The following is a 25,423-nucleotide window of genomic DNA, read 5'->3' on the forward strand; positions in this document are numbered from 1 at the left end:
TAAATGTCACTGGTTAATGTCACATCAGACTACTGCCTTCTAATTTGTGTAAAGAATGTGTTATGTCTTTAAACATTAAAATAACCTGGTGTGAAGTGTGAACATTTACTAATTTCATATCTACCCATACGGCGAAGTCAAATTTTCCATAAAGCTGATAATTAAATTATGCAATGCCATCAAATGCTTCCCCCCTTTGGTTATTTTAATATAAATCAATTGAAACACGCTCAGTGCAATTATCAAAGCTCTCACAGAGTGAAAGTTGAGAAGAATCAGAATAAGACTGACCCCTCCTTGTCTCTAACATCATTAAGTGCTGTCACAGCACAAATAAAATTCAGTTATTCTATGTGTGTGGTTTCACTGGAAACAGAAATCATAACCTACATCACGTGTACATTTCCTAACTAAACCCAAATCATTCCTTAGTAGAAAATGTATCTATTAGATAATCTTTCAAGAGTCTTAGTCAAATGTGGTGTTTATGTGTGTCATCAAAATGTGGAAGGTGAAATTACTTCAATGTAATAAAAGATCCACAAGGAACTTTTCCTAAGTTCTAAAGCACACAACAAAATGGCCTAGGTCTTTATACTTAACTTTGTTCAATATTAACAATATTGCTGTTTACGAATAATTTACTTTCTTTATCAATAATCTATCAGTTGAGTTTGTGTGGTCATGAGGAACCACATGACGTACAAAACCCCAATTAGCCCCAATTTAGTAGCATTTGTATGCCAAACATCCCTTTGCCTATTATCGGAACATAAGAGTGGACGTAAGGCAAGGCAAGGCAAGGCAGCTTTATTTATATAGCACATTTCAGCAACAGGGCAATTCAAAGTGCTTTACATAAAACATTAAAGAGCAGTTAGAAAACAATTAAAAAACAATAATAAACAAATTAAAAACATTAAAAGACAAGAATAAAATTGATAGTGCAGTATAAGAATAAAAGTTACAGTGCAGTATAAGAAATTAAACTTAATAAAATAGATTATTTAAAGAAAAGCAACATCAAAAAGATAGGTCTTTAGCTTAGATTTAAAAGAACTGAGAGTTGCAGCGGACCTACAGGTTTCTGGGAGTTTGTTCCAGATATGTGGAGCATAAAAACTGAACACTGCTTCCCCCTGTTTAGTTCTGACTCTGGGGACAACAAGCTGACCTGTCCCAGACCACCTGAGAGGTCTGGGTGGGTCATAGTGTAGTAGCAGATCAGAAAAGTATTTTGGCCCTAAACCGTTTAGTGATTTATAAACCAGTAAAAGTATTTTGAAATCAATTCTTTGAGGCACTGGAAGCCAGTGTAGAGACTTCAGTACTGGAGTGATGTGATCCACTTTCTTGGTTTTAGTGAGGACTCGAGCAGCAGCGTTCTGAATCAGCTGCAGCTGTCTGATTGATTTTTTAGGGAGACCTGTAAAGACACCGTTACAGTAGTCAAGTCTACTGAAGATAAAAGCATGGACAAGTTTTTCCAGATCCTGCTGAGACATAAGGCCTTTAACCCTTGATATATTTTTAAGGTGATAATAGGCTGATTTTTTAATTATGTTAATGTGGCTTTTAAAATTTAGGTCTGAGTCCATGACTACACCAAGATTTCTTGCTTTGTCTGTTGTTTTTAACATTGTCGTTTGAAGCTGAGCACTGACTTTCAATCGTTCCTCTTTTGCTCCAAAAACAACCACCTCTGTTTTTTCTTCATTTAATTTAAGAAAGTTCTGGCACATCCAATCATTACTCTGTTCAATGCACATATTTAATTGTTGTATTGGGCTATAGTTCCCTGGCGATAAGGTTATGTAAATTTGTGTGTCATCCGCATAACTATGGTAACTTATTTTGTTGTTTTCCATAATCTGAGCCAGTGGAAGCATGTAGATGTTGAACAGAAGAGGCCCCAGAACTGAGCCTTGGGGAACTCCGCACGTCATATTTGTATGCTCAGATGTATAATTACCTATAGACACAAAGTAGTCCCTATTCGTTAAATATGATTCAAACCACTTTAGTACTGAGCCTGAAAGACCAACCCAATTTTCCAATCGGTCAAGCAATATGTCATGGTCTACCGTATCAAATGCAGCACTGAGATCAAGTAATACTAAGACTGAAATTTTGCCACTATCTGTGTTTAAGTGGATGTCATTAAAGACTTTAACAAGAGCTGTCTCAGTGCTGTGGTGTGGTCGAAAACCTGACTGGAAGGCATCAAAACTGTTGTTTAGCGATAAGAAAAGGTTGAGTTGTTGAAAAACCACTTTTTCTATGATTTTACTTAAAAATGGAAGGTTTGATATTGGCCTGTAGTTGCTCATTAGTGTTGTGTCTAGATTATTCTTTTTTAGTAGTGGCTTGATGACTGCAGTTTTCAGGGCCTGTGGGAAGATACCTGAGAGCAGAGATGTATTTACAATATTTAGAAGATCAGAAGCCAAAAAATTCAAAACATTCTTGAAAACATCCGTTGGTAGAATATCAAGGCAACAGGAGGAGGTTTTCAGATGTTGTATAATGTCCTCCAGGTTTTTATGGTTGATCGTATGAAATTGTGTCATGTTGGAATTTGTTTTGCGTGCACACTGTGACAACACATATCCTGTACTTGATATGGAAGCACTGACTGTCTAATTTTCTGAATTTTGTCTTTGAAGAAGGAGGCAAAGTCATTGCAAGCCTTGGTAGACAACAGTTCAGATGCTATTGGTACTGGAGGGTTTGTTAATCTATCAACAGTAGCAAACAAAGCACGTGAATTATTATTGTTTCTGGCAATAATGTCAGAGAAAAGGACCGCCTTGCATTCCTTAGTTCCAGATTATAAATGCGAAGTCTCTCTTTATAAGTGTTATAGTGGACCTGGAGATTAGATTTTCGCCAACTGCGTTCAGCTTTTCGACACTCTCTTTTTTCTGTTCTCACAACTGTAAAATTTCTCCATGGAGATCTTTCCTTACCAGAGACAGCTTTGACCTTAGTGGGAGCAATAGCATCAATAACATTCGTAATTTTACAGTTGAAATTTTCTACAAGCTCAGTGACTGAGGCACCAGTGAGGGTGGGTGTAGAGGAGAAAAGCTGAATGAATGATTCACTGGTGTTTTCAGTGATATACCGTTTTCTGATTAACTTTGTTTGAACACTTTTGGGCAGAGAGATAGTGCCGTTAAAGAAAACACAGGAATGATCAGAGAGAGCAACATCAGTCACCACAACCTAAGACGTAAGTTAATCATTACAGTAATATTAGCTCTGTACTCGTACTTATTGTATTCCAATACATGTTTTTGTATGCAAATGTTGGGAGGAATGGTTACACCTGATTTATCATACTTTTCTCTCATCAAAAATAAAATGCAAAAACCATAAATGCAATAGAAAATCATAATAATCACACTACAAATGTGGAAACCCCCCCATGTTCTTCTTGAAGGGTACCTGTTGCAGTCCTTTCTGTCCATCTGCTCCATGTGTGTGTGTGTGTGTGTGTGTGTGTGTGTGTGTGTGTGTGTGTGTGTGTGTCAGAGCACACTGCTCTGAGTCACAGAGGAATGTCAGATGCTCCTCAAAAGAATGAGCAGTGAGTGTGTGTGTGTTCAGAGAGAGAGAGGTGGTGTGTCCTCTACAATCGTGAAGTGTATTCTGCTGTCACTGTCAGAGAATGTGCTGTGGTTGTCAGAGAAGAGATCAGTATCACTGCTGTCTTCTGAAAGGATTTTAAACAGCAGGCTACAATACTAATATGTAGCTTCTGGTTTTTCCTCCTTGGAAAAACTTCTTGTTTTTCTCCTCTCTCAATGTGTTGCAAACAGTGAGAAAACACTCCAGTTTTCCCCGATTGATTTCAGAGATAGCACAGAAACGCCGTCTGTCAGGCTGATCTCTGAATCGATTTCCCTCGTAGGTGACTCAGCAGAAGATCTGCTCGTCACTTGTTGCAGGTTGTAGAAAAACCTGTCCTCCTCTTCTCCTCCGGAACCTTTTGTAGTGATGCGTGTATCCAGGTGACTCTCCCTGGAACCTTTCACTGCCCTGTGTCACTGGAACCATCTCGATGGTCTCTTTCACCGTCTATCTGCCAATCCTTCCTCCTGAAGTTGTTATCACCATGGAATCCCCAGGCTTGACACCTGGATTCTCATGGCCAAAAGAGCAGAAAAAAATTCTCACGCAATAACCTAACCTGTCATTTCCCTTATACTGCCGTGGAAGAAATAGGTGTTTTTGTTTATGGGCCTCTCCCTACGTATGTGTAAATAAAGAAAATCTTTAGAGCAAAATTCTTTGGAGCAAATCGGAACCAATAAAACAAAAACAATTACTATTGCATCCCCTTACACTACTGTGTCAATCAGGGGGTAGATTATCCTTTTGTTTACAGTTGAACTATCAATTTTGTCAATTTTGTTCTCACTTTGGTTATTCAAGATCTTTTAAACTGGAGCTACAGTGATGTCACAACAAGTGTTTCAAACGTCTTTAGAAAAATTATTTAACACTATTTATTTCCCTTGCTACTTTTTTAAACCCCTTATTTATCATTGCTACTATATCCCTCCTTTTTGAAACATTACAAAGCTCATGACTCAAAAGCAATATAAATAATCTGTTTAATATTCTAATCCTTAACATTGTTCTAAGTTTTACAGCAAATCCTGTTTATCAGTAACCAAAGTTCAATGAATAATTTCTTAAGGAGAATTTTCACCTCAGTAAATTTTTCAACGTCAACATCAACTAATTTAGTTAAAACAATTTTTGATATAGCAACTCAAAAACTCATTAGAGTACGACATGAAACGTACTGCTTTTAGGATTAAATCTCATTTAAACCTTCATTTATTCAATATCACCATTAAACTAAGACGAATTACCCAAAATACATTGTTTTTCATTTTTTTATCTATAGTTTACAAACCAAAGTAACACTAATTACTATCTGCTAGTTCCAAGAATCATTACAAATTAAAGTTTTTAGCCTTCTAAAGCACACCTAATCACGTGTACTTTGAACCTCTATTTATCTAAATCGTTACCTGTTACGGGAAACATATCACATAAAATTTCACTTGTACTACTGTACTACTCATGTTTGGTTTTAGCTTGTGCCTTATCTGTGTGGTGTGTGTGTGTGTCTCCTCCTCTGGCTGTCCTCTGTCAAAGAAAGAAGGATCTCTCCAGGGTACATATAAACACACTGTTATTCTTTCTGTAATTTATGGCATCATTAATTAACAACTCAATGTATTCCTGAAAGGTGTGTCAAGGTGTACAGCTTACCATCACCCAGAACTACAAAACGATATTTACTGTCTTTTCTACTGGAACACTGAGGAAAGAAAAACGTTAGACGAAACAACAGAGATTCAAAACCTTTAACATTCCCTGCAGAATGTTATGTTTAGCTGTGGGAGACATTAGGTGCCCGAGCATAGACCCACTGAATTTACTGCTCGACGGTCCTGAATGAAACTAAACTTTAACATTCGTAATAAAAATGATTCTTCTTATTTATGTTACTTGAGAGAATAAGTGTACGTGCTAGAGAATCTAAACACGGAAATATAAACCCCATCCATCAATAAAGAGTTAAAAACACAGTTGGATTTTCTGTCGATTAGGTTACTTCCTGTTTTAGCGTGTACTGATGTTTCTGGGGCCTGTAGTCTGAACGCAGCTTGATGACTACAGGTTGACAATTTGTCTATCAATCCACATCACAGTTGTGTGTTTATCCCAGAGATAACGCTGTACCTGAGACAAAAAGTGGTGAAACATCAGTAGATAAAAATGTTGTTTTTACCGTGTGAATATGCATCTATTGTAGTCACAGGTTCACTGAATATGTAAAACACTGTGAATACACGGCCTACGCTGTCGTATAGGTTTTCTATAGTCTCCTGTCGATGGAGACAAATAAACACATTATCAATAGTGTCAGTCAAGTCAGTCAATTTTACAAATAGTCACAAGGTGTCATAGGTCTGTCTCCTCTTCTGTTGGAGACAAAGAAACATGAATGTGAGCTTTTGAGTTAGAATTTCTGAAAAACTTGTAGTTTATCAGTCAACGTAACAGCCACTGGACATGCGTATATGCCAGTAGACAAAGAAAACTCATTCTCGTCCTTTGATTTGTTAAAAAAAAAACTTTTCAACGTAGTCTTCATCAGGGTCAAAAGGTGACAAAAGGAATGCATGTAATATTTGTGATTCCTTAAACTTAACTACAGGTGTCCCAATTTGTTACCGTAATCAGGAGATTAACAGACTGACATGGTACGTGTTACATTAAAATTTGTAAACAAATACGTACTTTTAGGCAACAAAAATATGTCAGCCAAAGAGTGATTTTTATCGCACAGCACAATTTTAAAGCCAATGGCTTCAATTTCAAATAGACATTTTCAAATGTCTGCCTGCCAAATTTTCAGGACACTCAGATGAAAGGGAGAAAGAAACAATGAACATTTTCCTTTCTTATCTAGTTCAGGTTCCTAAGGATCTGAATACACTCAAATGATAAGAATGGTGAACTTTTCTGAGATAACCATTCTTCTAACCATTTCTCTAAGGGAAAAAAAAACCTAGTTTACCAGAGAGCTTCTGATTTGAAGAACAAAACTTCACTAAACCCAAATTGTTGCTCCCGAATCAACTAAAAATCCAATTTTCTTCCCTTGTATAATTAACACCATGGTAGGCAATTTGTATACACACCAGACAAACACATTGAATACTTGGACATATTTTACAAAAGTTATTTCTGTTTGTCGTGCTGTTTTTGCGTCTAATTTGATCTGTCTATCATGTGGGGAGTGTTTGTAGCGTGCAAAAAGCCTGTCTTCATTGCAAGCATGTGTATGTACGTGTATGTCTGTATGAAGTGTTTTTAGGGATCTGGCAGTCCCAGCATCGGGGGAGACTGCAGAGCTAGTTTCATATTCACGAACGCTTCAATAGCTTTGGCAGCAAAAGTCTTACAGTGACATCAGGAACGTGTACAGACTTTCTAGGTGACCGGCTCAAGTAAAAATCTAATCGTTAACACTAAACTGAACAAGCTGCTATTCTGTTCATTTTACATGAAAACAGCACTGCACCAAAAACTTTTCATGAGGGATAAAAAGCAGATGCAGCCTTGAGTGATGTATTGGTTGTCAGGTTTCATGCAGTCAGAGGCAGGGCTGATTACAGACGCCGCCTCAGTGAGGTCACTTTAGCCACACTGTAATCAACATGTGGTTATGTCAGTTGTATCATTACGATAAATTCTCAATCTGTCAGGTGTGGAGGTTAAACCAATGTTAAAAGTGCACATTAAATCACTACCTAAACCAAATAAGTGGAACCTTCATACACCAAGAATTGTTTTTCCCATGTACAGGAGAGAGGAACAGAGAATTGTTCTCTTACTGTTTGATCTGTAACCCCAATTGACCAAATAGAATGACCAAATAATCTTCAGTGTCAAATCTATAGCTCTAATAATCAAATTATGTGAGTGGAACCCCTTTAACTTTACACTCAGTAGTAGGCATCTTCTTCTAGGTTTCAGAAGATAAGTAAGGGTTAATGGTTTAACTGAATAGATTATTTTCAGAACTTTCTAACCTATCAATTGTCCCTAATAGAAAAAACAAAAACAGTGTATCAGTGCAAAGCATTTCTTCACTGTGTGAAGCGAGTGTGTGTGTGTTAACAGTACCTTCCTTATCAGCTTTTGGACTCAGTCAAACAGAGGGACAAGTGTTGTTCTCTGTCGGAGGTGTTTTTTGCTTTTTCTTCGGGCATTTACATACCCAATGTCCAAAGTCCTTGCAGTACAAACACTGGTCTCGGTTGTAGGGCTCACCATTTTGCCCACGGTACCCGCCTCGGCCTCTCTCTGGCTCGACCACGTCATTTGTGGGAGCAGCCTTTTTTTTCTTCGGGTCCGCGCTCCATATGTTGCCCACCAGCCTGTTGTAACATGCAGACAAACGCTTCAAACATGGTTTTCTCACGTACTCGTTGGTCTTTCCACCCGATGCAGGTGTGACTGATGCTGTTGGTCCTGTCCGATTGTTGAGTCCGTGTCCTCTTCGTCCCTCCGTTTCTCCAGCTTGTCTTCCTGATTTTTAGAGAAAGCTCAGAAATAGGCTTTGGTTAGAACTGATAAGGTTATTGGTGCATGTGTGTTTGCATTCTTTCCCTAGATCACTATTTCATCTATATTTTAAAACATTCTTTGTTTTTCTTATACCCAGTAGCTTTAAATCCTGTGTCTTAATTTTGTTTTGTTTTTTTTTCCCCATTAATTTTCTTTCTACTTCTTCTAAAATCTTGCTTTAACATTCTCAGTCTCTTTGTACACAAAGATCCGTTTCTCGGAAAGCCAAAACTTTATGACCAGTTATGACAGACATTGCAAACATTCCGGTCCATATTTATGAGTCATTTCACCCACTATGGGTCCAGTTGCATCACTGGAACGGGAAATTTCGTTTCCCATAATTGATTCTTGGACTTTATAGTATACTATGTCTTGGTCGATGTGATCGTCACCACACCGCGAGGTTATTTGTTCGGGAAACTTACATGAAAACCCGTGTACAGCCCTGCGGACAAAATCAACTTAATAGTCAAATAACTCAACCTATTTAGTATGTTTTGCCTTGTTGCAGTCTGTCTCTAAATAATCAAGAGGCTCTCTTAGAGTAACATTACAACCGAGACCGTCCTGCAGGTTGTCCTTAAAGGGTCCAGAACTTGTTTAGAGTGTCATTACAACCCAGACCGTCAGCAGGTTGTCCTTAAAGGGTCCAGAACTCGTTTAGAGTTTAGACTATTTGTTTTTTGCTCGGGAAACTTGTATGAAAAACCCGGTGCGACCCGGCAGTCAAAAATCTCTTAAATAGTTAACTATTTTTTGTTTTTTTTTACTCTGCAGTCCGCCTCTTTAATCAAGAAACGTGCTATCAGTTTCTTAGATTAATTCTTTAGGCCTTGCCTACTGTTCTGCCAGTTCTCTTACTGGTCTTGTCCGTCAATCAATTGTCTTATCACCATATGAAAATTCAATCATAAATATGTCCGTGTCTGCCAAAAGATGTCATTCATAACCTCAGTTATATCTTTGTTACCCAAAATGACCCCAAAAGAAATACCCAATACTCACTTCCCAAAAGTCAGAATTAGTTTCATTTATTCTCTTTAGTTAAGAGAATGATTTTGCCAATTATTCATTACTTAATTCGTTTAGCAACGGTTGCTTGTTTAGAAGGTTTGTTCAAAACCTTGAATTCACAATCCAATTGTAATTAATCAATTTGATCTTACCGTGCTGCTTGAAATCTCTTCCTGTTCGTTTTTGACGGAGTGGAAAACAGTCAAGAGCTCTCCATGGTCCTAACCCTCTTCTCTCTGAAAAACCTTTTTTAAGGTTAGAAGTATGAGGCAGGTGATTTTTGATCCCTGGATAGCCAGTCATCAGCGACCCAACGGAGCTCTTTTCTCTGTTAACTCAACCGTCCTGCTAGACAACGCCAAATTGTGATGGAAGTTTTCCTTGAAGCAGCAGCGTTTAGAAATATCAATGATCAAATGAAAACGAATAACGACTGTTTGAGAATTAAACCAAAGTTTGGTCTTTTAGTATTTATTTATATTTGCAAATGGAGAAAACACAGTTTCAAAGGTACACGCAGCACAACTGAAAATGTCTTTCCTAACTCGAAACCTAAAAATCAAAACATCTTATAGTGAAGAAACTCTCGTTAAGCCACCCCTCTTCAAATATCTTTAGCATGCTGCCACTTTTCTAAAAAATACCATAGACAGTCAGATGATTTTACAACCTTCCATTCTGCTCCTGTGTCTCCTACATTAGACTAAACACCTGCTTATCTCAGGAGACAGAAAGAGATACGGTTCACACAGTGTTATAGCCTTCTTCACTTTATCTGCGAGAAATAAACAAATGAGGAGCTGCAATTTCTTTAGCGAAAATAACTTCTGCTATTGCTCACAGTCTACAAGGCCAGCTTTCTCACTGGTGCCTTTAAGTCTACAGGAAGGAACAGGATTATGTGGAGGTTTAAAACAATCTTTATACAAATGGTCAATATCATTAAACAAATGGTTAAAATAAAATTTGCCACCACAAGATCCACATTGCCACTAGGTAACAGCAGAGCAGAGTTTCTGCTCTATTGGGGCTACAGTTTGGCGTAAGCTGCGACATTTTAGCATGAAGGGATGATTAGTTATGAATTTTTAAAGTGGCTGTTGTAGCGCCACCATCAGAACTTGTTGTTCATCCAGGTAAAAAGTGAATTAGAATTTTTTTCATTTTTTTTCAGCATTTGTGGCTCTTTTTTAAGCTTTTGTCACTTTTTTCAATGTTTTATTTTTAAATTCATGGACAGTAAACCTAATTTATATGACATTATACATAATCTTTTAGTTAAAAAAGCAGAAATTATGAATTATTTTGATCAATAGTTAAGATCAAAGGATGTTGAGTGAATCACAGATGTTTATGTCAAACGTTAGTCAGGATACTGTTTTAAAACTGTTTAAACATTAATAAAATTGAATAAAACACCCAAAATTAAATAAAAGTAATCATTAATTTTACATGCAAAGATTGTTGCCTGGGTTCCATACAACATACATCCATGCATAAATATCATAGTGGGGGGTCTGGGTGTCCCCCCCCCCCAGGGAAGTTTTAAGTATCAATGACAAACACTTCAATTCAAAATATATCAAAAATCGAATGGAAACTATGTCATTGGGCATTTTTAAGTGGGTATATGGAAATCCTGGAGCTTTCTTAGTGGGTATGCTGCGTATAAGTGCGTATTACCTAGACTACACCACTGATTCACACATTTAGTTACAAAAAACAAGGAGAGAGTCTTTAGTTAGTAATTCTTTTATTTGTTTCTTGTCATATTATCTGGTGGTCAGATCAAAAACAACAGAGTTACACTGAGTTGGAACAGACTGCAGCAACTTAACAGTTATAATGTTATTTTAATAACTTTAATTATTCATATTTAATTATTTTCAGGACCTTCAAGCTTTTAATGAATCAAAATAAACAGCTTAGTTGATGGTTTCAAACGGAAATAAACTTTGTAGTCAGAATAAAATGGGGCTTTAATATTCAGATTATTATATTTAAACCTGGTGTATTTCCTATATAGTGAATAGTATATAGTATATAGTACAGAGTATATGGTATAGTATAGTGACTGTTTGGGTCGTGCTAACAGTGCTGCAGCTGGAGAAATGAGGACAGAACAACAGATCAACACATCATCCTCCAGCTTTCTAAAGAAACAACTCATCTCTGGTCAAGACCACCTTTGTTGAGTCCAAGACAAGTCCAAGACCAGGACTAGTCAAGACTGAGTCCAAATTTGGCAGAATTGGTGGACAGCTTCGTTTGTTACAGTGTGTGTAGATCAATGAAAATCAATGGCAATTAGGCAGATGCAGGGCGTGCAAAGATAATCTAATGTGTGATTGGTTATATTGGCAAGACCAGTGGCAGAGACCGAGACAAGTCCAAGTCTGAATACCAACGAGTCCGAGACCATAGAAAAACCATCTTGAGTCCGGACTCGAGTACTACAGCCCTGTCTCTGACCCCGACATGCTTCACCGTTGGGATGTGCAGGTGGGAGCGGTGCCTGGTTCTCACACTGAGAGCTGAGGCCAAACAGTTCAATCTGGGTTTCATCAGACCGGAGAATGTTGATTCTCAGTCTGAGAGTCCTGTAGATGTTCTAAATGTGTCTTTAACTACGGAGACGTCTGGACACTCTGCCATGAAGCCCAGATCGGTGGACTGTTGCAGTGATGTTGTCCTTTTAGAAGTTTCTCCAAACAGGATCTCTGGAGCTCGGGGACTGCACATTGCGCCGACAGATCATAATTCAGAAGTCCCAATAGTGGTTTTATCCCTCCTGTTGTCCTCGGGTCAAATTTCACCCATTATCAAAAAGTTTCTATATCAGAAATGTTGGGTTTCTTTCAACCAAATTGTCAAAAAAAAATTAACGTGGATCATTCCATACAACGCTCCTCACAAGTTAACACACACACAATACTTTCATTGAATTTGCGTGTTTTATTCAATTTTATAGCATTCGAAAATAAATTCATAAAATAATGTTGAAAAAGATGACAAAAGTCGGAAAAAGCTTCAAAAATGTGGGGAAAAAACAACAAAAACATTTTAAAAAATGCAGAAAAAAATCGTCAAAAACATCGGGAAAGTCACAAAAACATTGGGAAAATAAGTTTTTAATTTTGATCCAGACAAAAAAAACATTGCATCGTCAACGGGAAGACAATACAAAGCTTAAATAAAACTACTAACTTCCCAATAGTCCGACAGCCAAGTATTCTGAAAGAAATGTGAATTGCTTTGAGGAGCAGTCTCTCCGAAAATATGCAAAGTACTCTCCCAAATATTAATGTCTTATTATTACACAGATTAAAGCCATCAGACCTTCCTACTTTGTCAAAGGCATGACCTGTCCTACTCTCCGTCTGATTGGCTAGCACTCATTGCCTTCGTTGGTTAGGTTGGTTAGGTTTAGGCATCAGGAGTGAGACTGTTTAGGGTTAGGTGAAGAATATCAGGGTGAGCCAATCAGAAGCAGAGTAGGAAGACACAGAGTAGTGTCAAGCCTTCGCCATAGTAGGATGGCCTGTTGTTGTCATTCTGCTTAATAATTAGCCATGTGCTTCTGTTTAGGAGAATGTGTAGCATATTTTTGGAGAAATTTCTTCTTTTTAATATATCAGAAAACATTTCTAAATTTCTGTTTTCTTTGTTATTATAGGGTATTATATGTAGATTAATGAGGGAGAAATTTATCGATTTTACAATAAACAAACAAAAATGTCACTGAAGTTCAATGAGCACTCAAACACAACAAACCAACAATTACCAAAAAACACACACAAAAACAGACTTTGCACGGGCACTGCACTAGTGGAAACAAATATTAGGCTGGTTTTAGCCTGTGAACCAAACAACTCTGCAGCTGGTGTTTTATAGTCACTGCCAGATACATCTGTATCTCCTTGAAATTCAGACCACGACGCATGTTGTCTAGTGTAAGTTGAATCTTCTCCAGTTTGTCCTCCATCAGTTTTAGTTTGTCTTCCATCAGTTGTTTCAGTTTGTCCTCCATCAGTTGTTTCAGTTTGTCCTCCATCAGTTTCAGTTTGTCCTCCATCAGTTTCAGTTTGTCCTCCATCAGTTGTTTCAGTTTGTCCTCCATCAGTTTCAGTTTGTCCTCCATCAGTTTCAGTTTGTCCTCCATCAGTTTCAGTTTGTCCTCCATCAGTTGTTTCAGTTTGTCCTCCATCAGTTTCAGTTTGTCCTCCATCAGTTTCAGTTTGTCCTCTATCAGTTTCAGTTTGTCCTCCATCAGTTTCAGTTTGTCCTCCATCAGTTTCAGTTTGTCCTCCATCAGTTTCAGTTTGTCCTCCATCAGTTTCAGTTTGTCCTCTATCAGTTTCAGTTTGGCGTTGATGGTTATGTCAGGCACATTGCGGCCTTTGTCAATAGCTTGGACGTTTTTGCTCTCAATCTTCTTTTCACATTTGTTTCCATGATAACGAGGAGGACACACACACAAATATTCGTTGGTGTCCCACAGAGGCTTGCACTCACCTCTGTTCTCACATGGGCTTTGGTGGCAGGCAGGCTTGTTTCGGGAGTAATAGATGGAAATATCGTAGTCAGATAAACCAACAGAACAAAACAATTCCGACAGGGCTTCTGGGACTTGAACCCAAGTTTTTTTGTCATCCCAAAATTCTCTATAACTGTAACTGCCGTGCATCACTTTAACAAACTTTCCAAGACTGCACTGCAATATTTGTGTTGCAATTTGATTACAAGGTGTATCTTCCATCCCCGAACAGCCAAAAGGTCTTTGTGTAGCACCGATCCAGTTTTTTTTTTACTTTGTCATAATCTATTTCCTCTGCTTTCTGAGTGTAGCCCACAGCGACAGTGATCTTACCCACAGGGATCTTTGTTATATTATATAACTCATGACTCTTATCTTGATCTGTGTTGTACACCAGCATCACCCAGTTGTACCAGAAGTACTTGTTATCCAGAAACTCTTTTAGCTGAACACAGTGGCTCTTTTGCCTTTAGCAATGAGTCCTTTGCTGATCTCCACCACGTCATCCTTCACATAGTCCATGTGGTTGGTCAAGCAGTAGTCCAGAGCTGATATCTGAGCCTCATAGACGTTCTTGAATATCTGAGTGTGTTCAGCTTCTATACCTGATGAATCCAAACTGATCAGTTTCCTGTAGAACTGGTTCAGCACCATCCCCTTCCACAGCAAACTGCTGAAATAGACGTTATATTTGCCGATCTTTTCAACATCACATTTAAACTTCTCCCTCAGCAGTTTGTTGAGGTTTCCACTGAGAGACGTGTCTTTGACCGTCAGGTAATGGTAGACGTTAGCCACACTGGATTCAGTTCCTGTGTTCTCATAGTAGTTGGTGAATATCTCTGCCAGTCGGAGTTTGTCCTCTTCACTTTGTGCCATCTGACTGTTCTGAAGAAGCTCATTGAACTTCTTCCAGGAGTTGAGGATGCGGAGCTCAACTTGAGAGTACACACTGGCGTAGTTAAACCATTCCACATTCGTTGCCAGGTTGGAGATTTGGATGGCGATAGAGTCCAACTTTCTGTTCACTTCAGCAAACCCTTTCTTCACCTCGTTCAGCACCGGGTCAGTCTGAGGGATGAAGATCAAGGCCACGTTGACAAAAGCCGCAACCAGACCTCCGACAAGGGAAACACAGCCGACAAAGTTGGCATAACACTTCGGCACAGCTGACAACTTTTTGGTATGAATGTTTTCAATCTCTTCTTTGATAACAGTGAGGATGTTGTTTGCCACCGCCAAAGATGCATCCACTCTCTCTCTGGTTTCGGAATCCAGGTCTCTCTTCACCCTGTAGGGGGTTGAGAGGATGGAGGATGTGGGGTCATGTGAGCGAGCTGAGGATGTCGTCCAGTAGAGAAGAAGGATCAATGAAGCCAACAGCATGGAGGCAGACAGCTGAGGGAACGCCATGACTGCAACGAAAACAAACAAAACATGGAAAAAATATTTCATCCTGGAATACAGGATACAGTTTAAAACTGGGACTTTGGGACTAAGAGCAGAAAGCCAGTCTTCAAACAAATCACCAACACAGATATCATCGTCCTACAAAAACAGGACCTTTTACATCTGGCTAGAAATACATAAGAACTTACCTCCACAGAAAAAAATTATCCTTGTGTGTGCTACCTATGTCCGCCCCAATTGACTCCCCATATTATAAAGAAGAAATGTTTTCCATGCTGGAAGATGAGATTACCTCTCTATTCCATTACCATTTCTAATCTCATGGCCACATTATAGTCTGTGGAGACTTTAATACTAGGACAGGACAAGAACCTGACCCCCTCAGCACACAGGGGGATAAACATTTACCAGGAGGAAAAACATCCCCTCCACATATGCCCCCCAAGCCCAAATTATGACAAACAAGCACGGGTCACAGCTGTTGCAGCCCTGTCGCTCACTGGGTCTGTACATTGTCAACGGTCAGCTTCGAGGCGACTCCTATAGAAAGTACACCTACAGCTCATCTCTAGGTAACAGCACAGTGGACTATTTCCTCACTGACCTAAGCCTAGAGTCTCTCAGGGCTTTCAATGGCAGTCCTCTAACCCCCTATCTGACCACAGCGAAACCACAATCTACCTAAACACATCCACACAGAATCAGCTCATATCAACACAAATCAAATTATATAATATTAATACAAGATACAAATGGAAGGAAGATAGTTTGGAACCCTACCAAAATGCTATTAAGCCAAACTTTAACCAAATCCAATCAAAAATATACAATTTTCTAGAAAAAAACTTTCCAATGCCATATTGAAGATGTAAACCTAAAGGCATCAAACGGAAATATTGTCAAATAATGACAAATGGTTTGATAATGAATGTAAAAACATCAGAAAACAATTAATAAACCTATCAAACCAGAAACACAGAGACCCAGATAACCAAGATTTACATCATCACTATGGAGAAACATTAAAACAATATAAAAACGCAATGAAGACAAAGAGAAACAGATAGATAGAAAGCAGCTACATGCTATAAAAGAATCTATAAAAGCAATTACATTCTGGGAAAATTGGAAGACTCTAAACAAAAAAAAGAGTATGAAGATCCAATTACCAAGGACTGATAACGCCACTCCAAGCAAGTCGTGATTCTCGCGAGATTTAGCGGGGCGCCACCTCTCAAACCTGCATTGTTGGTTTTCTCAGTGGCGTCCATCCCCTGCTTTGCTATCGGGATGATTCACCCTACTACAAGTTTGTTTACCATCAAAATGATTATGAAGCTGTTATATTACGGTACAAATCTTGCAGAGTGTGCCTTTGCGTTGTTAGATTGTACTAATTTAGTGGCCAGTCTGTGTAATGTTGACATACTGTAGGTCAACTAGAAGAAAAAAGCGTTGTTTGTTGGCAGAGCGCCACCTACTGTACTGGAGGTGGAGTTACTCCTGTCATTGTCCCCATTCTTCCCCGCTCATGTATACGGGGAGAACTGGCTTACCCCCGTTATACACATACCCTGGTTACTGCTGTGCATTTAAATGTACGGAGTGAGCATGACCTGGCTGTGGAGAGACGAGAGACTGAGCACACACTGACACCTGCAGGAGGTGGAGACCACGGGGCACTTTCTAACCTCTCTACCAACTCTACCAGGACATCAGGGACACTTTTTACCCTTTAGACTTTGACAGCCTGGATGGCAGGGGGAAATCCCAAAATTGCTGGAAGAGACATACACACACACACACACACACACACACACACAGAGACACACGCGCACACACACACACACACACAGACAGACACACACACACACAGACACACGCGGACACACACACACACAAACACACACACACACACACAGAGACACACGCACACACACACACACACAGACAGACACACACACACACACACACACACACACGGACACACACACACACAAACACACACACACACACACACACACACACATAGAACATACACACACACAGACACACGGACACACACACACACACAAACACACACACACACACAGAGAGACACACGCACACACACACACACACACACACACACACACACACAGAGACACACGCAGACACACACACACACACAGACAGACACACACACACACACAGAGACACACGCGGACACACACACACACTAACACACACACACACACACACACAGAACATACACACATACGACAGACACACACAAACACACACACAGACAGACAGACACACACACACACACACACACATACACACACAAATAGACACACACACACATACACACAAACACACAGACACACAGACACACACACACAAAACACAGATACAGATACACACAGAGAAAGAGAGAGGGAGAGAGGAGAAAAGACAAAGATGAACAATGTGGCTCAGTGTTCCCCAAAGCCCAAGATAACGTCCTCAAATGTTTCGTTTTGTCAGTTAACAGCTGACATCACACAAGGTGACCTGTTTTATTATAAAAAATGACTCAAGCTGATTATCCCAATAGATGGAGATTAATTTACAGTTTTTCTCAATTGCTAAAACACAATTTCTGAAACCTTGCTCCATTTTCTGAAAACATTAAACACAAAACCTCATCTTCAAGCACGAATTACAAAACCTCCGACTCCTCTCGCAAAATCAAACTTTCACCTCAAAACAGTTTGACCTGTGTTCAAAATCAAACACTGGTCTCATATCATAGACAAATTGAATAATATACATCAGGGGTGTCAAACTCAGTTTCCCAAAGGGCCACACTGGAAAATGAGAATTGCATTGAGGGCCAGACATTAGAGTTTATGGACATGCTTTTACAGTTTTTCACGATCGCTATGACAATTTTTTCAATACTTTTAACAACTTTCCTAAATTCTCAAAATCACACATTGTAAACTAAACTCCAACACTGATTTTCAAAATACAATAATTCACTAACACAATACACTATGTCTACCAAAACAATGCAAATATGTCTCAAAAACACATGTTCTCTCCCAACAGGAACATTTAGTCAATCATAGCCCAATGTCATACAAAACACTAACATCCCATGGAATTATAGAAACTGCATTATTTTATATGTGTCAGTCAGGTCTGCCCTTATATAACAGACAATAGTATATTGTATTGATCAGAGATTGTGTTTTGCACTGCAGTTTCTCTTCAAGCCTCTCTACATTTTTGTTTTGTTGGGTTTAGGAAATATTTTTTTGGTCTTTTCCGCCTGCCCTTCCGACAGGACAGCTAGATGAGAAAGGGGAGAGAGAGAGAGGGGCGGGGGGGAAGACATGCAGGAAATCATCACAAGTCGGATCTGAACCTTGGACCTCTGCGTTGAGGCATAAACCTAGAAGTATATGTGCGCCTGCTCTACCCAGTGATCCAACCCAGCCACCATTTTGTTCCTTTTGCTGCAGAGATTCAATACAAAAAACGATTGACCCATCTCAGAGTAGCTTTATAGAATGTATTGTTTATGAAAAAAAGGAGACAGAGACAGAATTGTCCTGGTTCTCCTCTTCCTCTCCCTCGTGAAGGCATTTTTCTTATTTTCTGTGTTCATCTACATTATATTGTTCAAATAGGTCCTCTTTTACTGTACTACCATATGATCATGGGATTGGAAGAACCTCAACACCTGAGTGTGTTTCCTAGAAGGGAATCAGCTGGGATCGATCTATTTGCATAACTTCAATCAGCTGTTTCTGTATATGTATAAAATGCAGGGGATATATTTGTGTTTCCATTTACAATATGATCAGCTGTTCACTTTGACTTTAGCCTATAAGTTAGGTTCAGAACATGATGTTATCTGTTCTGACATCAGTGTGAAAGCATTTGTAAATTTGGCAGTAAAGATCCATTGTTTTGGTTTTGATGGAGCTTGTGCCTCTCCGTGAACCATCACCTTATCGTGGTGGAGAGGTTTGTGTGTCTCTGTGAACCTGAGGGCTGTGTTGTCTGGAGCTTTGTGCTCCTGGTAGGGTCTCCCAAGGCAAAGTGGTCTCAGGTGAGGGGCCAGACAAAGAATGGTTCAAAAACCCCAATGAAAAAGCTAATCAGAGATGGAGTGACCCTGCCCGGAGGAAGCCCGGGGCCCCCGTCTGGAGCCAGGCCCAGATGGCGGGCTCGTCGGCGAGCGCCTGGTGGCCGGGTTTGCCACGGAGCCCGGCCGGGCACAGCCCGAACAAGCTATGTGGCAACTCCCTCTCCATCCCATGGGCCCACCACCTGTGGGAGGAACCGTTGGGGTCGGGTGCGATGCCACATGGGTGGCAGTGAAGGTCAGGGGCTCTCGGACCAGACCCGGGCGGCAGGCGCTGGCTCTGGGGACGTGGAATGTCACCTCTCTGTGGGGGAAGGAGCCGGAACTGGTGCGGGAGGTGGAGCGCTACCGGTTAGATCTGGTGGGGCTTACCTCTACGCACAGTCTTGGTTCTGGAACCATACTCCTGGATAGGGGTTGGACTCTTTTCTTCTCCGGAGTTGCCCAGGGTGTGAGGCGCCGGGCGGGTGTGGGGATACTCACAAGCCCCGGCTGAGCGCCGCTGTGTTGGAGTTTACCCCGTGGGCCCAGAGGGTCGTCTCCCTACGCCTGCGGGTTGTGGGGGGGAAAACTCTGACTGTTGTTTGTGCATATGCACCAAACAGGAGTTCGGAGTATTTGGCCTTCTTGGAGACCTTGACTGGAGTCCTGCATGGGGATCCAGTGGGGGACTCCATTGTTATGCTGGGGGACTTCAACGCACACGTGGGCAATGATGGAGACACCTGGAGAGGCGTGATTGGGAGGAACGGCCTCCCTGATCTAAACCAGAGTGGTTGTTTGTTGTTGGACTTCTGTGCTAGTCATGGATTGTCTATAACAAACACCATGTTCAAACATAGGGATGCTCATAAGTGTACCTGGTACCAGAGCACCCTAGGCCGAAGGTCAATGATCGATTTCATAATCGTTTCATCTGATCTGAGGCCATATGTTTTGGACACTCGGGTGAAGAGAGGGGCAGAGCTGTCAACCGATCACCATCTGGTGGTGAGTTGGGTCAGAGGGTGGGGGAAGACTCTGGACAGACCTGGTAAGCCCAAACGTGTAGTGGGGGTAAATTGGGAACGTCTGGAGGAGGCCCCGGTCCAACAGACTTTCAACTCACACCTCCGGCGGAGCTTTTCGTGCATCCCTGTGGAGGCAGGGGGCATTAAACGCGAGTGGACAATGTTCAAAGTTTCCATTGCTGAAGCTGCGGCGAGGAGCTGTGGTCTTAGGGTCTTAGGTGCCTCAAGGGGCGGTAACCCACGAACACCGTGGTGGACACCAGTGGTCAGGGAAGCCGTCCGACTGAAGAAGGAGTCTTTCAAGGATATGTTATCCCGGAGGACTGCGGAGGCAGTTGCAGGGTACCGAAGGGCCCGAAGGGCTGCAGCCTCTGCCGTGAAAGAGGCAAAGCAGCGGGTGTGGGAGAAGTTTGGAGAAGACATGGAGAAAGACTTTCGGTCAGCACCAAAGTGCTTCTGGAAAACTGTTCGCCACCTCAGGAGGGGGAAGCGGGGAACCATCCAAGCTGTGTACAGTAAGGATGGGACACTGTTGACCTCAACTGAGGAGGTAATAGGGCGGTGGAAGGAGCACTTTGAGGAACTCCTGAATCCGACTAATACGCCCTCTATGTTAGAGGCAGATCTGGAGGATAATGGGGGATTGTCGTCGATTTCCCAGGCGGAAGACACTGATGTAGTCAAACAACTACACAGTGGCAAAGCCCCGGGGATTGATGAGATCCGTCCAGAAATGCTCAAGGCTCTGGGTGTGGAGGGGCTGTCCTGGTTGACACGCCTTTTCAACATTGCGTGGAAGTCTGGGACGGTGCCAAAGGAGTGGCAGACTGGGGTGGTGGTTCCCCTTTTTAAAAAGGGGGACCAGAGGGTATGTGCCAATTATAGGGGTATCACACTTCTCAGCCTCCCTGGTAAAGTCTACTCCAAGGTGCTGGAAAGGAGGGTTCGGCCGATAGTCGAACCTCGGGTTGAGGAGGAACAATGCGGATTCCGTCCTGGTCGTGGAACAACGGACCAGCTCTTCACTCTCGCAAGGATCCTGGAGGGAGCCTGGGAGTATGCCCAACCGGTCTACATGTGTTTTGTGGATTTGGAGAAGGCGTATGACCGGGTCCCCGGGAGATACTGTGGGAGGTGCTGCGGGAGTATGGGGTGAGGGGGTCTCTACTCAGAGCCATCCAATCTCTGTATGACCAAAGTGAGAGCTGTGTCCGGGTTCTCGGTAGTAAGTCGGACTCGTTTCAGGTGAGGGTTGGCCTCCGCCAGGGCTGCGCTTTGTCACCAATCCTGTTTGTAATATTTATGGACAGGATATCGAGGCGTAGTCGGGGTGGGGAGGGGTTGCAGTTTGGTAGGCTGGGGATCTCATCGCTGCTCTTTGCAGATGATGTGTCCTGATGGCATCATCGGCCTGCGACCTTCAGCACTCACTGGATCGGTTCGCAACCGAGTGTGAAGCGGTTGGGATGAGGATCAGCACCTCTAAATCTGAGGCCATGGTTCTCAGCAGGAAACCGATGGAACGCCTTCTCCAGGTAGGGAATGAGTCCTTACCCCAAGTGAAGGAGTTCAAGTACCTTGGGGTTGTGTTCGCGAGTGAGGGGACAATGGAGCGGGAGATTGGTCGGAGAATCGGCGCAGCGGGTGCGGTATTGCATTCAATCTATCACACCGTTGTGACGAAAAGAGAGCTTAGCCAGAAGGCAAAGCTCTCGATCTACCGGTCAGTTTTCGTTCCTACCTCACCTATGGTCATGAAGGCTGGGTCATGACCGAAAGAACGAGATCCAGGGTACAAGCGGCTGAAATGGGTTTCCTCAGGAGGGTGGCTGGCGTCTCCCTTAGAGATAGGGTGAGAAGCTCAGTCATCCGTGAGGAGCTCGGAGTAGAGCCGCTGCTCGCTGCGTCGAAAGGAGCCAGTTGAGGTGGTTCGGGCATCTGGTAAGGATGCCCCTGGGCGCCTCCTAGGGAGGTGTTCCAGGCACGTCCAGCTGGGAGGAGGCCTCGGGAAGACCCAGGACTAGGTGGAGGGATTATATCTCCAACCTGGCCTGGGAACGCCTCGGGATCCCCCAGTCGGAGCTGGTTAATGTTGCTCGGGAAAGGGAAGTTTGGGGTCCCCTGCTGGAGCTGCTCCCCCCGCGACCCGACACCGGATAAGCGGACGAAGATGGATGGATGGATGGATGGATGGAGCTTGTGTGTAAAAGAAGTTCAGGCATTTTAAATTTGTGTTAACTGTATGCATTTTGTGTGAAAGCAACAAGAAATGTGTTAATTGTATAGCCTACACAGACAGATGTTGTGCTAACTGTGTTAAGAGTTTAGGAAAGTTGTTAAAGAGTAAAAAAAAGTCATATTTTGACTGTATTATAGCATTTCTCACTTCTCACTTACGTTGTGGGCCTCATAAAGCCCCCAAAAGGTTTGGCAAAAAAGTTCCTCAGCCAGCGACAAATTTAAAAAAAAAGCGTTGAAAAAAGCACTAAAAAAGTTGGAAAAAGGCTGAAATAAAAGCGTCAAAATTGTCTGAAAAAGTGAAAAAAACATCAGAAAGTGGCAAAAACATCATGAAAAGTGACAAAAACTTCCAAAAAAGTGGCAAAACATTGAGTAAAGTGTCAAAAACGTTCAAACAAAGTGCCTAAAGCATTGAAAAAAGCTCCTAAACCACCGAAAAAAGCATCAAAAATGTCAAAAAAAGCAAGAAAAAATGTAGAAAAAAATAAAATAAAAAAGTACGAAAAAGTTTGGAAAAACAGACATAAACTAGGTGGGCCTAAATTTATTGTGAACCTAAATTGAAATGCGGGCCAGATCAAAACCTGCGAGGGGCCGGATTTGGCCCCCGGGCCTTGAGTTTGACACGTACTTTAGATGAACGAGAACATGTTCTATCATAGTAGCTCAAAATTGATCAGAAATGACTACTCTGCTTTGCTCTTTGCATTTGTTTTGTTCTTCCTCCTCCTTGTTCCCTTATTTTTAATAGTACTACAGTGTCTATCCATTCTCAGACTTTCTCCTTCCCACCTTCAACAACCTGTTTGCTCTCTGAACTGGCTTACATTGGTTGTGTCACATCATTTGAAACAAATGAAATCAATTTGGAGTGGTTGTGTTCAACCAATGACATGTGTTCTCTATGTGTATTTGATTGTTGCCACTTGTGTTTACCAGTGTGGATGACATATGCATTAAAGTATGCAAATTGTGTTGTACCATGTGAAATGGTTTAAGGTATTGACTACAGACTGCACAATTAGCTCAATGAGTTCAGGCAACTGAGAACTTTGTTCAGCCAATGGCTTTTAGTGTTTTAGCAATAGAGAAAAACTGTAATAATTGATAACTAATCGTCAGTGTTAGGAGTTTTAACGCAACATTTAGTGGTGTTTTGTTATTTTAAGAATTCCCCAACACCGTGAAACATTTCTTCACAGGGAAAAAAAAAGTCTGCAAGTGTAATTTCCTGTTGCTGTATTTGATGGTTGAGGTGACTGTAGAGACAGATACATTTGTGAGATGGACATTATTTTCAGAGTTATTACGCTGCGTTGAAGCAAACTGTCATGTCACTGTTCCCGTGGTCCGACGCCAGAACCATCTGTGTCCCAACAGGTGACGGTACGTCAGCTCGGACAGCAGTGTGTCTGAGGTGCTGACAGATAGAAACATGTTGGGAATTAATGTTGAGGCTTGCTACACATAATATCATTGCTTATAATCAGCCATGGAAAGTAACTCTGCCTGTAGTGGAATGGCTTCAAATGACGACCAAAAACGCTTGTCTTTTACTGTGACCATTTAAGAAAGTGAACAACTTAATCTTGACGGACATGTTTTGCATCTAGCGTCTCACGTTCATCTCTACACAAGCTAGCAAGAGTACACCACAGACACCTTCCGTGTAGGCTACTTCAAAATAAAAGCACTTCCTGTGATGGTTACTCATCTATTTTATAGCTTTAGTTACTTTGCATATTTATATTAATTATACAAAATATGATGAATAATCTATGTTGTATTAAAGTGGATAAAGAGGAGACTTTATTGATCTGGTGATGAAATTCACAAGCTAGCTGCCAAGTCAAACATCCGCTGTTATTTTGGTGAAAGTAACTCAAAGTAATGCAAAAGTAGTGTAACGCATTACAATTCAGAGGACAGTAATATTGTAACATAACTAATTACTCTCAATTGACAGTATAGTTATCTGTAATGTATTACATTTTGGAAGTAACTTGCCCAACACTGGTAATCATTTTAACTTTGCAGGTCTAAAAACATCATCAAAAATGATTTGATCAAATTTATAAAATGCTAACTAACTGTTATTCCACTTAGAGTCCTTTTTCATGATCCACGTCCTGTCCCTCGGACAAATGTGCCGTACAGTATAGATTTGATGTTTATGATATATAAACTCCTCTGTGTCCAACACTGTCTGCCTGTTGTTAGATAAAGTTGTCTAGTTGGGACATCATGGCCAACCCAAAATACAATTTCTACCGCTGAAGCACACCCTTTCCTGTAATATTGCTTATTACAATTTTTTCCAACTGCTTACACACAAACTCTTTTCATGTCACACAATTTTATAAACCTCTCACTTAATGTGCAAAACTACACAGCAAAAAAACTCTTTCTCAGCCTTTCACTCAGTTTTCTAATACATAAAACACTTTTTTCAAAACACTACACACAATTCTCCACCTCAGACACACACATCTAACAGGAAGTGACTTGCTTTCCATCAAAATACTTCACTTATTTACCAGGGCACAAAAAAACGTTTTTCCGAGTGAAAACGTCACCATTCACGTAACGTCCTGTGGGAATCAGAGGTGAAAACTGGGGCTGGATTTAGATAACCGAGTTCCCCAGTTGGTGACGCATTGTTGACAACTGATGTTTGATGGAGGCGACTTTGGTTTACTGAACATATTTCAATGATAATAAACTGTTTATTATGGACAAATGTCTCTGCCAAGAAACATGCACAGACATAACATGTTTGAAATTATTCATAAATAGGCCCATGTATAAAAACACAACACATTATCCGTGTCTTTTCCCGTTGGTTGTCCTGCAGATAACACCTGGCGATGTGCTGTTTGGATGCTCGTATAAGAAAACAGCAGAGAATCTTCTGTTATTGTGGCC

The 25,423-nt window shown here is 41.1% G+C and overlaps 1 pseudogene; it reads right to left on the reverse strand.

The window, feature by feature from the left end:
• LOC114570251 (uncharacterized) overlaps nucleotides 1–15,130 on the reverse strand; it is a 29,670-nt pseudogene extending 14,540 nt beyond the window's left edge.
• Nucleotides 15,131–25,423: the final 10,293 nt, after the last annotated feature.

This window comes from Perca flavescens, chromosome 15 (assembly GCF_004354835.1).
Source record: "Perca flavescens isolate YP-PL-M2 chromosome 15, PFLA_1.0, whole genome shotgun sequence".
In the NCBI taxonomy this organism is placed as follows: domain Eukaryota; kingdom Metazoa; phylum Chordata; class Actinopteri; order Perciformes; family Percidae; genus Perca; species Perca flavescens.